The 20235-nt window shown below is 34.2% G+C and overlaps 1 protein-coding gene across 7 annotated transcripts in view; it reads right to left on the bottom strand.

Annotated features, from left to right (window-relative positions):
• Nucleotides 1-20235, bottom strand: part of LOC126977821 (tight junction protein ZO-1) — a 159286-nt gene that overhangs the window by 101701 nt on the left and 37350 nt on the right. The window contains exon 1 of one of the 7 annotated variants that reach the window (XM_050826423.1): nucleotides 18412-18568. The exons of 5 other annotated variants lie outside the window; for them this stretch is intronic. The gene's annotated coding sequence lies outside the window, so the exon portion shown is untranslated. Of the gene's footprint in view, nucleotides 1-18411; nucleotides 18569-20235 lie in introns of those variants that run through there. One more of the 7 variants, XM_050826425.1, reaches the window with a different exon arrangement.

The following is a 20235-nucleotide window of genomic DNA, read 5'->3' as shown; positions in this document are numbered from 1 at the left end:
TCTTCAAACTCTCAATTGGTCTACACCTGTGATCTACACTCCAAACTAACTCTGTGCATTTGTAGCAATTACAAGTATTTTAGTGCTATATTATAGCATTTCACTTCTGGGTTCCGTACACTGCAGTCAACCATGAATGTCTTAGGAGAAAGATAAACGATAAACTTAATAACCACAGACTTACAACAAAAAGCGCTACAGAGAAGAACATATAACGCAGATACAGCAAAATAGAAAAGTCTTAGATCATTTATACGTCTAGATAGACAGCTGTGAAAACGTCGAAAAAAAGACTAACCTAAAAATAGAACTAACCTCTATTTTGAATCAATTCACGCACACCAACACAAAGTGTCATACAAATCGCGAGTGTAAGTTGTCACGCACACTAAACTAGTATTCCTGTTTTTATCGGTTGTCGTAACACCAAGAGAAGTATAAATTACGAGTATCTAAGAGACTATATTGTTACTGTAACCGATTTTAATTGACAAGTCATACTCAGTCAGCCACGATTAGCATTAGCTCCTCAGTAATTTGAATATGGAACAGGGGCGTGCATTCCTTATATGCCAATAGGCATAGCCTACCATATTTAGAGTCTAATTAATATACCTACACTAGATTCCAAGATAATTCAGATATATTTAGTTCTTTTATTCTATAATCGAACTTCTATTGAACACCCAACCACTAAGTTTTTCGTTACGCGATATACTAAATGTAAATACTCACAGTAAGCAGTTCCGATAATGCTTACTCATGCCTAGTAGAATACTTTCAGTTTCTTTAACAAAATTTATTTGTCAAGGTAATACAACCACAAGCAAAAATATAAAATTACTATGTATATCGTTTATGGAACCACTAGCTAATGCACACTTTGACAAAATCGGTACGCATTAAAGTGCTGTCAGGTTCCCTCCCACGGAGCGACAAATGACAGTTGACATTTCAATAAGTCAATTAATGCCATAAAAGCTAAAAGGCTTAGATTAAGGATTAGTCTCCGCTGCGCTCCAACTAGATACCGCAGGCGAGCCAGTCTCGAACAATGTGTGACGTTGACGTGTCACGTGATCAGTTAAACTTTGCTAATAATTGAAACTTAACTGCCTGGTTGCGTAGTAAAACTTTGTAAAAATAATACTACAAGAAATAAGAAAGACACTGGCATCTTATATCATCAGTAAGTATTTAGTATTTTATTTATTTCAATGTAATATAACACGAAGAGTATGTTACAAATTCAAATTCAAATATTTTTATTCAAAATAGGATGTGACATCACTTATTGAAAGTAAAAAAAAAACTACCACCCATTCCAAAATGAATGCCTCAGGCCTGAGAAGAATGGGCGCAATAAACTCATCGGGATTTTTTTCATCAAAAAATATGTTTACAAAGTAATATTGTACAATTATTATTTAATAGCCTGAGGGCGGTCGCTCCATTCCCAATCTGTTATATCACTAGGAAAGTCACTTATGTTACCTTTACCACACAAACGTTTTTTAACAATTATTCTTTTGAATAACGTTTTGTTTTGAACATTTTCTGGGATCTTTTTGTAAAAGCATATACATCGCCCCACAAAAGACTTAGCCGAGTAGTAGGCATTATAGGCAAAAATTTAAATATGCTATTGAGTGTCAAGATGCCACGCACACAAGCATTTAATAGTTGCTGTAATAAAAAATATATTCCTATTGTTCTTAAACCAATTTCGTTACAATTGTTGTTTTAGATCGATTTTGGTTCCTTCGATTTTGTTGAAATGGTGCCTCTCGTGGGAGTACTTTCTAATAAGCCCAAACTCGGCGGAAGACCTGATTTCATTTGTAGGTTCCACCAGACCAACAGGTCAGTTTTATATATTATGAGATCTCAACTATTTATATAATGAGTAGCAACTTTACTGCTTATTTCGATTGTAGAATATATAATAGGAGTTTTTGCACTATAAAACACATAAATAGTTAATTACACAAAATCTGCGTAGGCAAACCCGTGGTCCCGCTTATCTTTTAAGAGAATCGTTTTAGAATTCCTGACACGTCACTCGTCACTTCCTCTCGTTCTCACGACTGCCATCACATTTCTACACATTGCATCATAAATACAGTAATTTACTCTACAATCCTATCTCCACTGTCGTTTATATAAATTTTGAGGGGACTCTTATACTAAAGAGACAAATTTAACGGCATATTATTTTTATATTAACGTGAAACAGTTTTTAATAATATATATTTATTTAAATAGCTAGGTTTTATCTCGATTAAAACAAAAAACAAATAAATAAAGTATTGAATTTAAATAAAAAAATACCTTAATTTTATTATCACATGAGTAAATTGAATAGTATTCATTCGTACTCACGTGTTGGGTGCATGGAACTATTAGGGGCAATGGCTTTTTAAATTCAAAATGGCCGTTACAGAAGATGTCATTAAAACAATAATTTTGAATCCGATTGCAACATTGGGAATGATATAGTTTAATTATGGAACTATTATGTGCTATTATTATTGGCATGCATTCGAAATTTTAAATTTTAAATCCTATTGCAGCGAATTAGAGAAGAAGAATTCTTAGAAATAATGTAGGTAAGTACAGTTGCAATTATATTTTTACGCGGCGGCCATCTTAGTAACATTATCCCAAATTCGTTCTCTGACACTCTGAGAGTCTTGGAATCGAAATCCATAATATATTTACAAAAAATGTAATAATATACATAATTATAAGCGGCAGCTATCGGGATTAAATAAATAATAGTTTAAAAACTAAAAAACACGCATTTTTTATAATGAAATATATTTTTTAACACTATTTTCAATTTAAATTTATGATAATTTATTTTCTATTTTAAGTTGTATTTTATATAAAGCGTGCTTTTTGGTTTTTTAAACTATTATTTATAAATTTCATTTTTTAGTTAAATTTTCTATAATAGCGTATTTTTAAAACTATTAAGTACTTTCACATCAATTCCTGCCTTATCTGAATGAATATAAGTACATAAAATTTATATAAATTGACAAAAATTTAGTTTTAAATTGAATAATGGAATAATCTTATCAAATTAGTGTATTGTCATCGGTTCTCGATAAATCTACAAAGTTGGAATGAAATCTTATATAAAGCGTATAAAAATGATCCCTAATTCGTTCTCTGCCAGCCGGAAACCATGGATGCCATACACATAGTTGTTCTTCCTGTAATTCATCTTACGATACTTTAATAATTTACCTATTTGATTTATTAAACAATAATAGTATAACAGATCACTCCAGAGGCATGACGATATGCGTGAGCGTCATACCGTTTTCTGTGACTCATAACTCCTGAAAGTTTGGAAGTTTTGCACTCGATGGATAACGCATGATTTGACAGATATGCAGAAACGACTGCGTATGGAGTGATGCCGAAAAAGGGTGAAAACAATATCGGAGGACAGTTTGTGATTTTTTATTAATTAAAAATATTCTAAGAGATATAAGATTTACAAGCCGAGAAGTAGCGGAAATGCGTTCGAAACGTCCTTCAAGAAGACTGAAACAACACCTCTACACAATAAATAAATATTTTTTTTATGAAAATAAGGGACGAGAGGAGAGCAGGACGATTAGCTCTTGGTAATTGATACGCCCTGAGCGTCTCATTTGCCCAGTAATTTAACTAGCTACGGCGCCCGGCACTGCAGGCTCACGGCAGAAATGGGCGCTGTTGTGGTACCCGTAATCTAGCCGGCATCCTGTGCAAAGGAGCATCCCACTGGTAAAATAATTAATAATATTGAAATACATTTACATCAATTATCTTGCCCCAAACTAGACATAGCCTCTATACTATGGGTACAAGACAATGATATATTTAATACAATACATACATAAAAACTTATAAACATCTATGACTCGGAAACAAATTATATCCAAATTTATCATATAAATGTTTGCACCTACGGGGACTAGAGCCCGGACCTCTAGCTCAGTAGGCTGGGTCACTAACCAGTAACCACTGGGCTATATGTTTGGTCAATGGTTCTAAAGAATGCAAAAGTGTGTAAATAGTTATTAACCCTATTTTGAAAAAAAAAATATATCCTGAATATAATGTGACAATAATGAGAATCCAGAAACTTACAGTAGGTTTATAATATATTTATTTAGGTGTAGTTTTATAGTTTTTTTATTCAATGACGTTCTACACATATGGACATATGAATCGCAGTCTGACAACGGAACGGCAAAAAAAAGAACGTAAAGAAGTAAAAAATATAAACACAAGCCAATAAATAAACACACAAACTTTCTCCTTTAGAATATGAAAGAGATTTTTGATTAAAAACGTAAAAAACCTCCGACTGAACAAATCTTGATCGGAAAATAGGGACAGACTGACGAATGTAGAACTTATAGCAACCCTCTTACGTCTGGATTTAAAAACATACCTAACTGCTACTCCACTAGTGTCACTGTCCAAATCGGGCTCTCAATTCAAAATCTGCTGTAACTGACATAGTGTTTACATTGCTGTCTATGGACGAATCATATTTTAAAAAACTAGAGTAAACGCAGAAATGTAAAGACATAGCAGTCGAAGCTTATTATGGTGTCATTTGTGTCATGTGCCATATTTCGGCTTTGATTTTGTATTAGGTGCATTATCTATATGTATTGAATGTCATTGAGTATATTAGATATAAGTTAACCCGCAGTCAAACAGTCTTAGCACTTTGCCTAATATTTACTCTTTGTTTTACAAGTTACGTACTAGAATGTGCTAATGGCACTCAAAAATGTTATTGTTCAAATTACAATGCCTTTGCATGGGAAACCTTTTGTAGTAGTTTTGTTGTAACAATCTTATCTTGTAATGGGACAATTATCTATTTCCATTTGTTTTTAGTGGGGCGTAGAAGTTTACTTGTAAAATATTACTGCTACCTATTCTCTAAAAGAGATTTATTTAATTATATTCCAATCAAAATTATGCACTATTTACGTTTCCAATTCTAAGTAAGTTGGATTTGCAATTTTATGTTACTGCATTTTACAATACCTAAATAGTTATTTATGCAACTGTTGTGTAATAAGGGGTATTAAAACACGAATGTGGATTTATCACACGAGGCGAAGCCGAGTGTGATAATAGTATCACATGAGTGTTTTAATACCTAATTATCAACAGTTGCATACAAGACTTTATCTACACCCAGAATATGAATCCTCTAAAAGATTCTGAAACAGTTAGCTTACTGCTAACATTGAAACACCAGTCCTAGTAGTAACCTAATATCATTCATTACTGATTGTATATACTAAGTATTAATGAAACAATTATTTATTTTAGTAGTATTTTACATTTTGTATAGTGCAATAATTAAAATGAATCGCTCATTTTTTGTAAACAAAACAATAAAAATATCGAAAAAAAATGGCGGGGATTTGAATAACTTATTTTTTTTACGGCGCGCTATGTTCTGGTAGTGTGGAACGCGCGTAAACGAAAATGTTCTTTTTTTGAAATTCATACAGCTACCACTCATCGAGCAATAAGAATGTGGCTGTTTGTTGAAACTCTTTGCACATGAAGAGATCGAAAAAAAAACATAGGAATGTTGTTATGAAATTCAGTACAACATTACAACACTCGTTTGGATGATGTAATGGTTATTAGAACATTGGGTGTTTTAATGTTGGCAATAAGCTAACTGTTTCAGAATCTTTAATAGAGGATTTAAAGCATGGGTGTAGATAAAGTATATTAATATAATGAAAGTTGAATAAAAATATTGTAATTTTAATTATTGATTATTATTTTCTTATCTAGTATAAGTGAATAACACTACGTTCCTTAAAGTATTAGCAAAAATGTTCTATTCCTGCCTTAGTCAGAACACATGGGTAAACTAAAAGTAGCTGTTCCTTACTAAGTTACTTGCGACTGCATGAACTTATCCATGAAGTGGCATTGCATTTACAACGTATATTATACTAGCTGACCCGAAAGACGTTGTACTTTACGTATAATAAGTAAAATACTGTTTATTTTGAATTTATCAATAATATTTCATACCATCAAGAATTATTTCGTAAAATACGCTCCGTGTCGTTAAAATGAAATTGTTTCACAGCAGAACTGTCAAACCGTGCATCTATAAAATCTCTCATAGAAAATATATCTACAAATAATAAAAAACAAATATTGGAAATAAAAATAATGATGGGTCCCAAATTGAAATAAAAACTATCCTATCCCTCAAGTTGGACTGAACTGCACTCCATGAAGTAATCCCCATTAAAATCCGTGCATTAGTTTAGGAGTTAACTCGGAACAAACATCAGGACAATAGATTAATATATATAAAGATACTAGTTGCTGCCGGCAAAAACATATGTAGTTGTAAAACCATAACATGGATTCTTTAATCATTTTGTACTAGTTTGTTTCTTACGATTTAATTTTAGGTAGACAGATAGATAATATGAATTTGATTATAGCAGCGCTGAATGCGCTTTCGAGACTCGAAATGGTCTTACCGAGTGCGTCTACTGATAGCGATCTAGTTGATTACCTTCTAGCTACGAAACCCTGTAAATAAAAGTTTTTTCAAGCAAAGCATGGGTGGTACGAACATAAAATAAATAGAAAATGACTCGACCGTTCCTACCGTGTGTTTTAAATACGCACAGTACGAACATAACAAGAACAAACAGCTGATGAGTATTTTCACATCGGCGCCGGCGCATGCCACTGGTGTCCTTATTTATTGCTTTTGAGTAAGTCTTGTTTCCGTACAGTTCTTTTGTCCTTGAGATTTATTGAAAATTGTTTAAACATAATCACCGTTTCTTTACACATAAAAGATAATTAGTTTAGACACTAACGGCCTTACAAATAAACTTGGTATAAAGTTATACCTGATAATAAACCAAGAATATGTAAAATGTTTACAACTAGACATTTTGATAATGATTTGTTTTATTCGGACGTAAAATGTTTCCCGCGTTTATTTGGAAGGCTACTTGTCATTCAGAAAACTTCAGAATTATCATTGTATTGACAGTATTGTCAGCGATATATTCAACATTTTGCATATTCTTGCTTTATTCTCAGGTATAACTTTATACCAAGTTTATTTGTAAGGCCGTAAGTGTAAACTCTATAACGAGTTTATTTGTAAGACCGTTAATGTTTAACCATGAAGGATTTAACCATAATTTACTACCTGCATTATTTATTTATTTAATTAAATTGCGTTACATGCGACTTGTTACTAAACAAAATTGTAGTACTAAATAATTATTATATACACCTCGTAAATCGTTAGGCATAGCAATGAAAGACAGAGGGGCAGACATTCAAATATTTTTTTCCTCTAAGAATTCATTAATAGAATAGGAACTTTTTTCTAAAAGTAACTTTTTCATAGAGCTTATGAATTTTTTAATATTTGTTTCGGCTTTTAAGTGTTCTGGTAACTTATTATTCATTTTAACTGATATTGGGTAGCGAACCGGAACTGTGTAATATTAATTAAGATTTAGTTTGCAAAAGATTAGTTTTATAGCGAGTTGTGTTGTGCCGGGGCACGTCTATGATTTTAGTGTAAAGATTTGGGTGTTTTCTTATAAACTTACATATTTCGAGTATATATGTGCACGGTAATGTTAGAATATTCAGTTTTTTTTTATTAAAAGCTATTTTTCCGGCACACGGTCGTTTGCCCTGCTCTTTCATAAAAAAGGCGTCGGTTATAAAACATAACGGAATCATTGTCCTTGGGCCCTTCTTCACAGACTGTAATTTAAAAATTTCAAGTGATTTCATTTAATATTATATATATATCCTACACTTATATTACTCAATCAAAAGTTTTCTTTAAATGTAAAGTTTGTGATTTCAAAAGGAGATATTTAACGGTGCGCGGTATTTATTTATTTAAAACATCACAAAATCCACAGAACTTAAATTAGGTTATAATAATACTATTTTGTAGGACTTACATCTAATAACGGATTTACAATATTTATAATAAGACATGATATTTGTGCGTGTATGTGTGTTTGTGAATTACTCTAAATTTAACTTTCCTTTAGATTTTTACTAACTCTCCTTTTAAAGCAGCCTTTACTGTTATTAAAAATTTCAGTACTGTTGAATTGCTTATTATAGTTGCATAGAGTGCGACAGATTACCGAATTTTCATAATAATTAGTATGACTCAGCGGGACTTGGAATAGAGGCGTGTGTCTAGTGCGAGCTGACGGCACTCGTAATTGTATGAATAGTTCAGTTAGCTCTGTACTGTCGATCCTACCATGAACTATGTTATGAAGGAAAGAGAGATCCAGAACCTTGCGCCTGTATAGGTACTTAATGTATATGGTAACACAAGGTTTGCTGGACTTAATGTATATGGTAGCACTTGTACTTGATAATTGTATTTCCACTCTATTATTTTAATGAGGCTTAGCAATTTTCTTATTATATGATTTAAAAGTTGGGCTGGGAGTTTCAGTCATTATTCTTTTCTATGCCTATATATTTTGCTTTTTAAAAACTGACGATTCACACTAGTTGATCCGTAGTAGCTCCGATATTTGCGTAGCTGATATTGACAGATTTGCTGATTCCTTAGGCAAATTCCGCAAGAGCATTTGCACCAACATTTGTAATCTTTAATTATGTTATAATTGGTATATTAATGTAACTGTGTATAACTATGTAACCAACTCATTTATTAATCTATACTAATATTATAAAGCTGCAGTGTTTGTTTGTTTGAACGCGCTAATCTCTACTACTAGTCCGATTTGAATGATTCTTTCAGTGTTGGGTAGTCCATTTATCGAGGAAGGCTATAGGTTTTTTTTTTCAAAATTAGGGATCCGTAATAAAATTGCTATTTTGTAACACAAGGTGTAAAATCGAAAACCTGTTTTTGCGTGCGCTGCAAAAACTATTGACAATAGAACAAAATGATGTACAGGCTATAATATAGGCAATATTTTATTACTTATAAAACTATCGCGTAAATTATACTTTATATGGCAAAACAACGTTTGCCGGGTCAGCTAGTTTAAAATAAAACTGTTTAATTCTTAACTTATTCTATAAAATACCTAAAATTAATAATTTCTGCGCATGCTGTGTTTATTTGTAAGTAATAACTATATTTAGTTCTTAGTTTTTTAGTTCTTCTTTTAAAGTGAAAATTTTATTACATCGTCTCAAACTTTTTCGCCTGTGTGTTGCATGTCGCGTGACGGTCGGGCGGCGCCTATAGTTCGCAGCAGCTGACCGTGTAGTGTGTAAAACTAATGTATGACTATGTGTAGTGTAAATGTCTATAATGTGAAAAAAAAATTTCACTTTTACCGTGGTTTCATAAAACCACTCAATCCTTTTTTTACATTTCTGTGTATTATTGTAAGTGATTGTAAATAAACCTAATAAATAAATAATATATAGAACCAATAGCTAGTAAAAATTTAAAGTAGTAAAATAGGACTACTTCTATACAAGTTTGGGGTATTTTAAGTATAGTTAAGGCGCGGTCTTACCTCAATATCCAAATAAATTGGTTTCTTAGGGAGTCGATTATAAAATAACGCAATGAAAATATTCCGACGCAAGAAATACAGTGCACAAAGAAGGATCTAAAGAAAATTTTTAACCGAATAGAATATTTATATATATTTTGAAATATCCTATAAATATTTTGGAAGTTGCTTCCCAAAAATAAACTTAAGTCAAAAATCTCCGAATTTTCAGCGATAACAACATTCTTTTTTTAATCTTTTGAATAGAATTAGTACTTCTCTAAAACTTAAACCGAGCAATTTTTCAATTTAATATGTAAATTTTGAATAAACAAAAGAAAATCAGTACAATAAATGCCCATTTGCAGCTTAGCCACATGATCAACACAAATATTGTGGGGTTGGTTGTACCGTTTACCTATCCTAATTAGTGCGCGCCTTAACAGCGAATAAGAACTTCCCACGAGCAGTAATCATGCTAATAGGTACCAACTGCAAGCGAGGCAGCCAAACCGTTTGAGCTTTTATTTATTTAACCCTTCAACAATTTTACTGCAGCTTAAAATTTACAAAACTTACATTCAAATATTTACGTGTACACAAAACATTGAACATGATTCAATTCAATTCCTTTTAAAGAATTTTAGTTTTACAAGGCTTGAATAATAAATGCGGGCCTTTTAGGTAGGTGTATAGGCTCCTTTTGAAGGTAAGGTTTTATCATGAGGAGTCTTCCTAAGAGCTTGATGCTTTCGAATTCCATCTTCACACGACACGCTATGAATTTGGATATCATCTCCACATTCTGGTTGAGTGGGGTTTCTTTATAGTGCGGTTTTTGTAAACGTACGAAAACACTTGTTTTTCTAAGAACGATATTAATAAGACCAGGAGCGTGTATTCCATATAGGCATTTAGGCAGTGCCTACATAACTACCTTTTAGCTTACTTATATTTACAACCACAAAATTGACGTGTCAAGAGTAAATCACAACGTCAACATATTCGTGATATGTGTAAAATACTTAAATATTATATTATAAAGCACGGATTAGTAAAATAAAAAAGGACTCTGCACCGTGATATTAGCAAGTGAAGCCTTTATGCTAGTGTGTGTGCGGTTACGGGGTATACCAGTTACACAATTTTTTCTCCGTAAAATAATCATATATCCACAATTACTTTTATATTATTGTTTTAACACTTTTTCACAACGCACGACGGCATCTTTAAAATATTTTATTGCGACGCAAACTGATCTGTCACAGTCGATGGCAAATCTCATAATGGCGATCGGCTGCCATTAGTGTAAGTGTATGCGTGGGGCTATGTATTTACACGTTTACCGGCTTGTTTTGGTGCCTCACTGTTATTTAAGGTGACACGGAGTCCTTATTTTTTACTCGTCCGGGTTATAAAGATAGGTACTTGTATCTTCAGTGCCTACCTTGCTAGAAAAGTAATGCACGTCCCTGGATACGATATGAGTTCCGTTGGAAAAAGCGCATGCACCATCCGGCAACGTTGTTATGGTTTTGCAAGATGGAATTGGCGGCGATGAAGACTTAATGTCAGGTTGAGTTATGACCTGTTTGTTGTCTTCTTACGTAAAAAAAGGTAGCCGTATCGGTTTGGAAACACCGCGCAAGGAAACTATTTCCATCAACTTTTTTCAGTCTTCGTCAGAGATACTCAGACATCATCAGATGATGCTTACTCATTTTCAATCGATTTGGGTCGAGAGAAAGAGAGACTTTTGAAAGAGGGCTTTGCAGGGAACTGGGAAGAATGGAGAAAAAAAAGGAGGATTATGCCCAGCACAGGGAACCATATGGCTATTAATGAAATGATAGTTGCTAACCAGAAACCGATAAAAATGTCTCATACCTGTATAATGATAAACTTAAATTTTCTAGTAAAATTACATTTTTTTTTTAATTTTTGGCCTGATTCCCATTATCACCATTAATGCGACTTTATGAAATTTAATACTTTCATGAACTAGAGACATTTATATAAACATCCTTTCAATTTTAGACGACCATATAGCCGAGTGGTCAGTGATCCTGACTACTAAGCTAGGTCCCGGTTTCGAATCCCGGTAGGTTCAATCATTTATATGATAAATATGGATGTTTGTTTCCGAGTCATGGATGTTTATATGTATTTATGTATGTTTAATTAAGTATATTGTATTAAATATATTATTGTCTTGTATCCATAGTACAGGCTATGCCTAGTTTGGGGCAAGATAATTTGTGTAGAAGGGTGTCTATAAAAATAAAAAAAATGAATAATTTTTTTTTCTGTAGGTCGTGGGTATATATAATAATATATAATTACTTGGTAGAGCATCAACACGGGAAATAATGAAGAATTTGTCTAATATCTAGCAATATACTTCATCATGATAACTTTAATATGATAATCTATATATATAAAAATGAATTGCTGTTCGTTAGTCTTGCTAAAACTCGAGAACCGCTGGACCGATTTAGCTAATTTTGGTCTTGAATTATTTGTGGAAGTCCAGAGAAGGTTTAAAAGGGGAATAAATAGGAAAATGCTGCAAAATTAAATAAAAACAACAAATTTGTTTTTCCTTTGATGTGTCCATACCTACATAATTTCTATGAGAGAATTTATTGACGCACGGTTTGACAGTTCTGCTGTGAAACAATTTCATTACGACAGCAGGGTGCATAATTTACGAAGTAATTTTTGATGTTATGATATATTATTGACAAATTCATATAAAAACATTATTTTATTTATTGTATACAGAACCACGTCTGTCGGGTCAGCTAGTATTATATAATAAATAGGTTATGTATGTATATAGATAGAACTAAGCACTAATATTGTTATAGGGAACAATTAACATGAATTTATTATGCCTGAAACTCGGCTAAGACTCGTTAGTAAATCTTACGTAAGTTTTATGGCGTTTATGAATCTAAAACATATATTCAGTGATATGAAAGTAAAGAGAATTCATGAAAAGCATTTGTGTGATAGAAATTACTTCCTACCACATTTTTTAACCGACTTCAAAAAAGGAGGAGGTTATCAATTCGTCGGTATGTTTTTTTATACAATAGCAATAGTGATACAAGGCCAATACGCTATATTTTTATGATTTGCACAATCTCTTTTATTTTGGATTTGAATAAGCTTCGTTGAGATTATTTCGCCCATTACTCTCAGGACTGAGGTGTTTCTCCTCCAAATCGGTGGTAGTTTCTTTAAATTGAATTTTAAATAAAAAAATGTATTATAATATAAAAAAAATGTGTTTAAAATTTTATCCATCTTATATAGTTCAGAACTACGTTCTAAGTAATTTAGAAATTTTAATAAATAGAGTCCGACGAGCTCTTTTTGTTCCGATCCACGACCCTCCAGTACAAGTCGTTACGCTAACCACTAAACCTATTTATAGAACGAACCATGCGCCACATATTACACGTTCTAGGGCAGACTGTGCACTGATTTATATTTGGAACATTTCGTAGACGCCGTGCTTAGAGAATTGAATTAAACGGAGACGGCATTGACAAGCGAACAGCGATTATTTTGTTTAATGTACGAGTGATTTTAATACTACAATATAATAAGTAATAACGACAGACTTAACAATATGTTATGTTTTTAAAGAGATAACCCTCACTTCTAGGATTGATACACAAATAAAATTTTTCGAACCCACGACAAATCCCGCCTTCTAGAAGTGAGGGTTATCACTTTAAAAACATAACATATTGTTTAGATTTACAAGAGCGACATCTCAAGTCAATTTCCTAATATGCAAATATTGGGGTTGAGCAGGTTATCAACTGTAAAGTAGATCCTGTAGATGAAGCCACAACCTGAGAGTTGAACAAAACAAACAGAGTTTTATAACGAGGCGGTACTCGAACGTTTAGCTCAGTTGGTTAGAGCACCGGCACGGTACGCCGGAGGTCGTAGGTGCGAATCCCGCATCGTTCACAAAATTTTGTTTTTCAAATTTTATTAACGACAGACTTACATATACTATCGTATATACAAACAAAGACTCGAGAAAGAAGAACATCACTAACGGAGATACAGCAAGATAGAAGAGGAAAGCGAATCTATTATTAGTGTAACTGATTTTGTTTGACAAGTCATAAAGAGTCAGCCACGCTTGGCATTAGCGGTAATGTGCATTCGATGACCACGTAACTTTACTACGGCATGTAAGATGGCGCCACGTTCTCTGTTTGAAAATATTTTTACAATTTTATGAAACCTGATTTGCAAAATAAACAATTTATTAATTATACTAATTAATAGTACAACGAAAGTTCACTCATAAAAAATATTTCATTCAATATTTTACAAATTGTGTCGATTCTACATTATCCGAAGGAACTTCGTTCCTACCTGGTGTCCCACGACACCACATCTTTTTTAAATATTATATCACAAACTAAAGCGAACATTGACTAATATAATTGGTAATACTAATCGGGCTGTCAGTTCGCCTAAAAGCTGGTGTATTCCAATCTTATGGTAATAACACAGTCAAAATATAGAAAACCCATCAAATCTCCGAGATGGGTAAGTATGTAGCCAAGTATGAGTAGGTACTTATGAAATACATTCAATACAAGCAAATAAAAACATAAAAAATAATAGTGTACACTCACGGCAATAGGTTTACAATACTTTACCACTCCCTGGGAAACACCCAAAATACTTTAACCCTAGAACTTATTATATTAAAATGTCTTGTCATGCAATATTTGCAATGCAATGGGGCTGTGCCCCGACTCCTCCTACCCTTCGCATGTCATCTGTTTGTCATGTTCAGTTTTGTGCCCGAGTATTGCATGATATTATCGTCACAACATGGAACCTAGCCTTTAAAAAGGCTTCATTTGAAACAGTAACTATATGAGATAGAAAATTAAAACAATATTTTGGTTATTATAATTGCATTTATCAAGGGGAGTGCTCAGAGGAGCTGTTTGAGTTGATTCCAGTGGCCGAATTCCACCACCGGACATTACGTGCAAAGAACCATCCGCATCACGTAGACGTCTGGCATTCGCAAGAATTTTTTTGCCTCGTACAGCCACTTTGTGAAATCAATTACCGGCTGCGGTTTTTCCGAACCGATACGACTCAGGGACCTTCAAGAAAGCAGCATACTGCCCATCTCTTGACTGATGTTGCGGATGTCCTTGGGAGGTTGCCTCACCTATCCCTATCCTGCGAGCCTCTTGCCCGTGTGCCCCCTTTTATATAAAAATAATAAGGATTTAGATTGATACAAGACATAGCACTTTTTATAAAATAACATTGACTAAGGCGAAAGGCCGAGCACTTACGCTAAATGCATTTATATACAGAGATTAACTTGCTGGCACTCACATCAGGATTTGTGAAGTCAGCCCATCCTTGTACGTTGGCAAGGCATTATAACAGTAGGTACGCTACGCTTTATGTCGTTTTGTGTATAGCCAATATTTAACTCCATAATATTTAAAACGTACAAATCTAGTATAGAATATGATACTTATAAGGCTTCTAATCCAGCGGTCGGGCTTTGTCTTATATTGTTAATACTCCTAATGCAACCTACATATTGTAACAATGTGTAAAATGATTATGAAAAACTGCAACCTACTGAAATTGTCCTTCGATTCATTTCCTACTTGGGTATTGTACCTACTCAAATCAAAGTCAAAATATTGATTTTTGTTATAATAATTAAAATAATGAAAATTCTTAAATCGATCAAATAACAAAAAAGTTTTAAGAATTTTAATATCTCTAATTTGACAGAGATAGCTATAATAGCGAATAGGCATATATTTTCGTAGATAATGGTTACTTATATTATATTAATTAACGGAAGGCGTATTTTACTTCTATAAAATATTTTCAGAATTCAAAAAATTTTGATTTATTTTCCGCGACACAGGTATGCCTAGTGCGGACAGCGCTACACTAATTTGTATTTTTATGTATCCATTTTGTCAATAAAAATATTTATAATTTTATTTCACACGTCTCTATATATTTTTTTTCCGGGGCAGGGAAGGACGTTACTCCAAAAGTTTGAATGTCTGTAAAGTTGTACCCATTTCTTTGTTTGATTTGTATTTTATTTGGAGTGTACGTCCGTCATCCTTTTAATCTTAGTTAATAATGAATTAATAAACCAATGTTCTATTCATGACCAGAACAGTTCCTTTTATACAGAGATTATGCATTCGTATAGACATTCGCTTGCTGGCACAGCTAACGTCAAGTTTTGTGTATTTAGCTAAGTAATAAACGAAGTTATTTACTTCACTTTCTCACAAATTTCGTACATGCGTATTGAATGACCCATTCAGTTTAGTTTTCAGCCATTAGTTTTATTGAAAGATTTATTGTTATTGTTCAATGGCCGACTTCAATTAATTAATTAATTTTTCTGTTCGTAACTGTTCTTGTTAAAACTAATGGGATTTATTTTTTCTTTTTGTGGAACGAATTAGTTCTAAGTCCAAAGGAGATTGATCAAAAGTGGTCTAGTAATGTTTCATGTTGCAAAATGAAAATAATATAGAAATTATTTACTCGTTTTATTGTAAGAATCTTTTCACTGCAGGAATTTTATTTTAGGAAATCAATATGTAAATAGAAAATAATAATATTGACACACTTTTCACACAAATTATCTTGCCCCAAGTTAAGCATATATATAGCCTGTGTTATGGGTTACAAGACAAATAGTTAAATCAACCATCACTTCGTATTATTTCCTTATAAAGCAATAATAATATTGACACACTTTTCACACAAATTATCTTGCCCCAAGTTAAGCATATAGCCTGTGTTATGGGTTACAAGACAACGATATATTTAATACAATATACTTACTTAAACATACACAAATTCATATAAACATACATAAATACATTTAAACAACCATGACTCGGAAACAAACATCCATATTCATCATATAAGTGCTTGCACCTACCGGGATTCGAACCCGGGACCTCTAGCTTAGTAGGTAGGATCGGTAACCACTCGGCTATACAGGTTGTCAAGCAATGACGTTCTATTTACATATGGACATATCATTCGCAGTCTGATAGCGGAACGGTAAAAGTGTGGTTAAAGAAAATCTAAGCACACTTATCTCCTTACTCTTGTGTCAATCACCAAGCTTAGTGTTAGTGCTCCAATACGTTCAAGACGCAAAAAAAGGTGGTGTGACTTATCACCGGCGAGTTTATTTTATTTGTATAAGATTGGGTTATAAAAAGCGTAAATAATTTAGTAAAACGATTACCGGTGAATGTGAACGGCTTGCAAGAACGTGAACAATTACAAACTAGTGCTATTTACACGGTATGCTAATCTTTTCAGCTTTTCAATGCACGTTGGCGCCAGTTAATAGTAAGAAAGAGATGTGAAGAATTTAACAAACCAAATAAGACGAGTGACTAGCCGGCATCCTGTGCAAAGGAGGTAAATCTTATATTTATATGCACAAGCGGGCAGCGAGTAGGCAAGCTGGCGTGGGTTTATGACTCTAGGTCGGACTCTATGAAATCTCTCTATATCTCTTTTAAACGACTTGAGTAAACGCAGAAATGTATAAATATGGCAAACGAAGCTATTATAGTCTAATTTGTGGTATGTGCCATTTTTTAACTTTGCTTTTGTATGGCGTGAATTAGTGTAATTATTAATTAATATGTACCTATAGAACGTCATTGGTATAAAGAAGTCAAAATATTGACGTTACGTTTTCTTTATATTATGTACGATTTACGTCATCAAATTAATAAAAAGCCAAATAATCATTGTGACCAAGATGTAAAACTCTATTATATTTTTTTGTGAATTTGTGAGTCATGGCAGGTCAACAGTTAAATTATCATAATATTTTGGTGAGAACTCTTTCCATAGCGACTATGTATACACCTACGGCCTTACAAATAAACTTGGCATAAAGTTATACCTGAGAATAAACCAAGAATATGCAGAATGTTTACAATTGTAAATAATATTTGTAAAATAAATATGTTTTACTTTGCATGGCATACATTTTGTGATTTGTCAGCTTGGTTTTATTATAATACGTACACTATCAAATTGATAGTAAGGGTTCGTTAACATACAGACAACGAAAGCCAGCAATAGGTCTCTTTCATTCCCCTCGCCATTCACTCTTTCGTTTCCTTGGTATCTTCGCCATCGTTTGGTATATGTGGATGCAGCCTTATACACACACACTCCGACAAAATTTCACCTATCAATCTATTGCGGCATTGCCGTATTACATAAGATAAGTGACAGCTAAGTTCTGGAAAAAAATACATGCTTATCGGACATCAGCAAGAACACGCGGATAGACAACTAAAAAATTTATATCTTGGTATTGATAGAAACTTTTAACACTTCTAATAGAACACATACTGCAACTTTATTGCTTAACTAGCTTATTTCACTCTCCTCTCATTCAAGTTCGATCATTGTTGTACATCCCTATTTATCGTGGAATGAACTCCTAAGTACACCCTTTCCCTCTTCACTTTCGCTTCTACTTTCATTAATCCTGTATATATGACGAAATGATTTACTTTACACTATCTACTAAAGTAATTAAATATTGCTACAGATTAGATTTCAAATCCATTATATTAAAGTATAGGAAAATATCGTCAAACTGAAAATAAATGTTAATATTGAACACGAATTCACTTCATCGACAACAAAACCACATCACTGTGTTAAATATCTAACATTTCGCACTTATCACTAAACTCTTTATCGAAAAATTTCACGACATTTCTGCTTATATTTTCACTTATTAGTCTAAACTTACAGTAGCAGAAATTATGGAAACGTTTAATACTATAAAGTACATTTATATTTAAACTATTATTATTGATGTATTTACGGGACCCTCGCTGAGGTTTCAAACCGAACTTGAATGGTTATGAAAACGTCATGACACGGCCGGCGGTGTCTACCCGCATCGAATTTCCGCAACAGACTGGGCGCTGTTTCGGCCGACTGCCAAAGATACGCCTGAAATATATTTATATGAATGCTGAAGTTTCAGTGAAGTTGATATAAATATAATGAGTCTGTCAAGTAGAACGTCCGCAGTACTGCAGAGTTCCTACTATTTCTGTATAGTGATTCATTGATGCACCAGACTGCATCATGTGTTATTTTAACGAGAGCTATCTCTCGCTATGGGGATTGCTAATGGCTAGTTCCGTGTTACATCAATAGCTGCCGCTGCATCGTATGGATAGCATGTTATGCCTACATTTTTATTTGTATATAAACTTCATATTGTATTAAATTGCTTTAAGTTACCTGTGAGAGGATTTTTTTTATGGAAAAGGAGGACAAACGAGCGTACGGGTCACCTGTTGTTAAGTGATCACCGGCGCCCACAATCTCTTGCAACACCAGAGGAACGTTCCCGACCTTTAAGGAAGGTGTACGCGCTTTTTTTGAAGGAACATTAGTCGTATCGTCCTGGAAACACCGCGGAAGGAAGTTCATTCCATAGCAGTACGTGTACATAGTTGTAGTACGTGGAAGAAAGCTCCTTGAAAACCGCACTGTGGAGGATGTGATGGATGACCGCCACACATCCAGATGGTGGGGATGATATCCTAACTTGTGGCGTGTCGTGCGAAGGTGGAATTCGGCGGCAGGAATCAGGTGAAACAGCTCTTCGGAACACTCCCCATGATAAATGCGGTAGAGGACATACAATGAAGCGATGTCTCTACGCAACGCCAAGTGATCCAGCCGATCACAGAGCACTGGGTCCCACAATTCAAGCTGCTCTGCGTTGCACGCGGTCAAATGGATCGAGCTGATACTGGGGTGCGCTAGACCAGAGATGACAGCAATACTCCATGTGTGGTCGGACCTGCGCTTTGTACAGCGCTAGAATGTGGGCCGGCTTGAAGTATTGCCGTGCTCTATTAATGACGCCCAGTTTCTTTGAAGCCAATTTGGCTTTGCCCTCCAGATGGCCACGGAATTGGCAATCGCTCGAAATTTCGAGACCCAGAATACCATAGGCGAGCCTGTAAAGGAAGTGTTGTCGAAGAGCAGTGATACGACAAATGGGTTTTCTTTTGTGGTAAACGCGCAAAATTGAGTCTTCTGGGGTTTAAATTGGTCAAGGTCATTTACCCCATTCCGCGACCTTCTCAAGAGAAGACTCGATAGAAGAAGTTCTCCCGGCACTGGTCGACGATTTTCCTGGAGACCTGCATGGCCCGTGTATACGGCATCTCCCGTGCTGTCGTCTGCATAGCAATGTATGTTGGAGGTATCCAACATATCATTTATATGCAGAAGAAACAGTGTGGGAGATAGCACACAGCCTTGGGGCACTCCAGCGTTCACGGGCTTGGGATTCGAGCAATAAGCGTCGATAACGACCTGTATGCTGCGCTCAGTGAGGAAGCTGGAGGTCCACTTGCGTAAGCTCTCAGGAAGCCCATATAGTGGAAGTTTTGCGAGAAGCGCCTTGTGCCATACACGATCAAAGGCCTTCGTTATATCTAGGTTAACTCTGCCAGGCCTTCCCTCTTGCTTTCGATAGCCGCCGCCCATCTATGTGTTAAGTATACCAGAAGATCACCTGCCGATCGACCATGGCGAAAGCCGTACT

Source organism: Leptidea sinapis, chromosome 46 (genome assembly GCF_905404315.1).
Source record: "Leptidea sinapis chromosome 46, ilLepSina1.1, whole genome shotgun sequence".
Lineage (NCBI taxonomy): Eukaryota > Metazoa > Arthropoda > Insecta > Lepidoptera > Pieridae > Leptidea > Leptidea sinapis.
The sequence above is the reverse complement of the archived record's forward strand: the minus strand, read 5'-3'. Positions and strand labels throughout refer to the sequence as shown.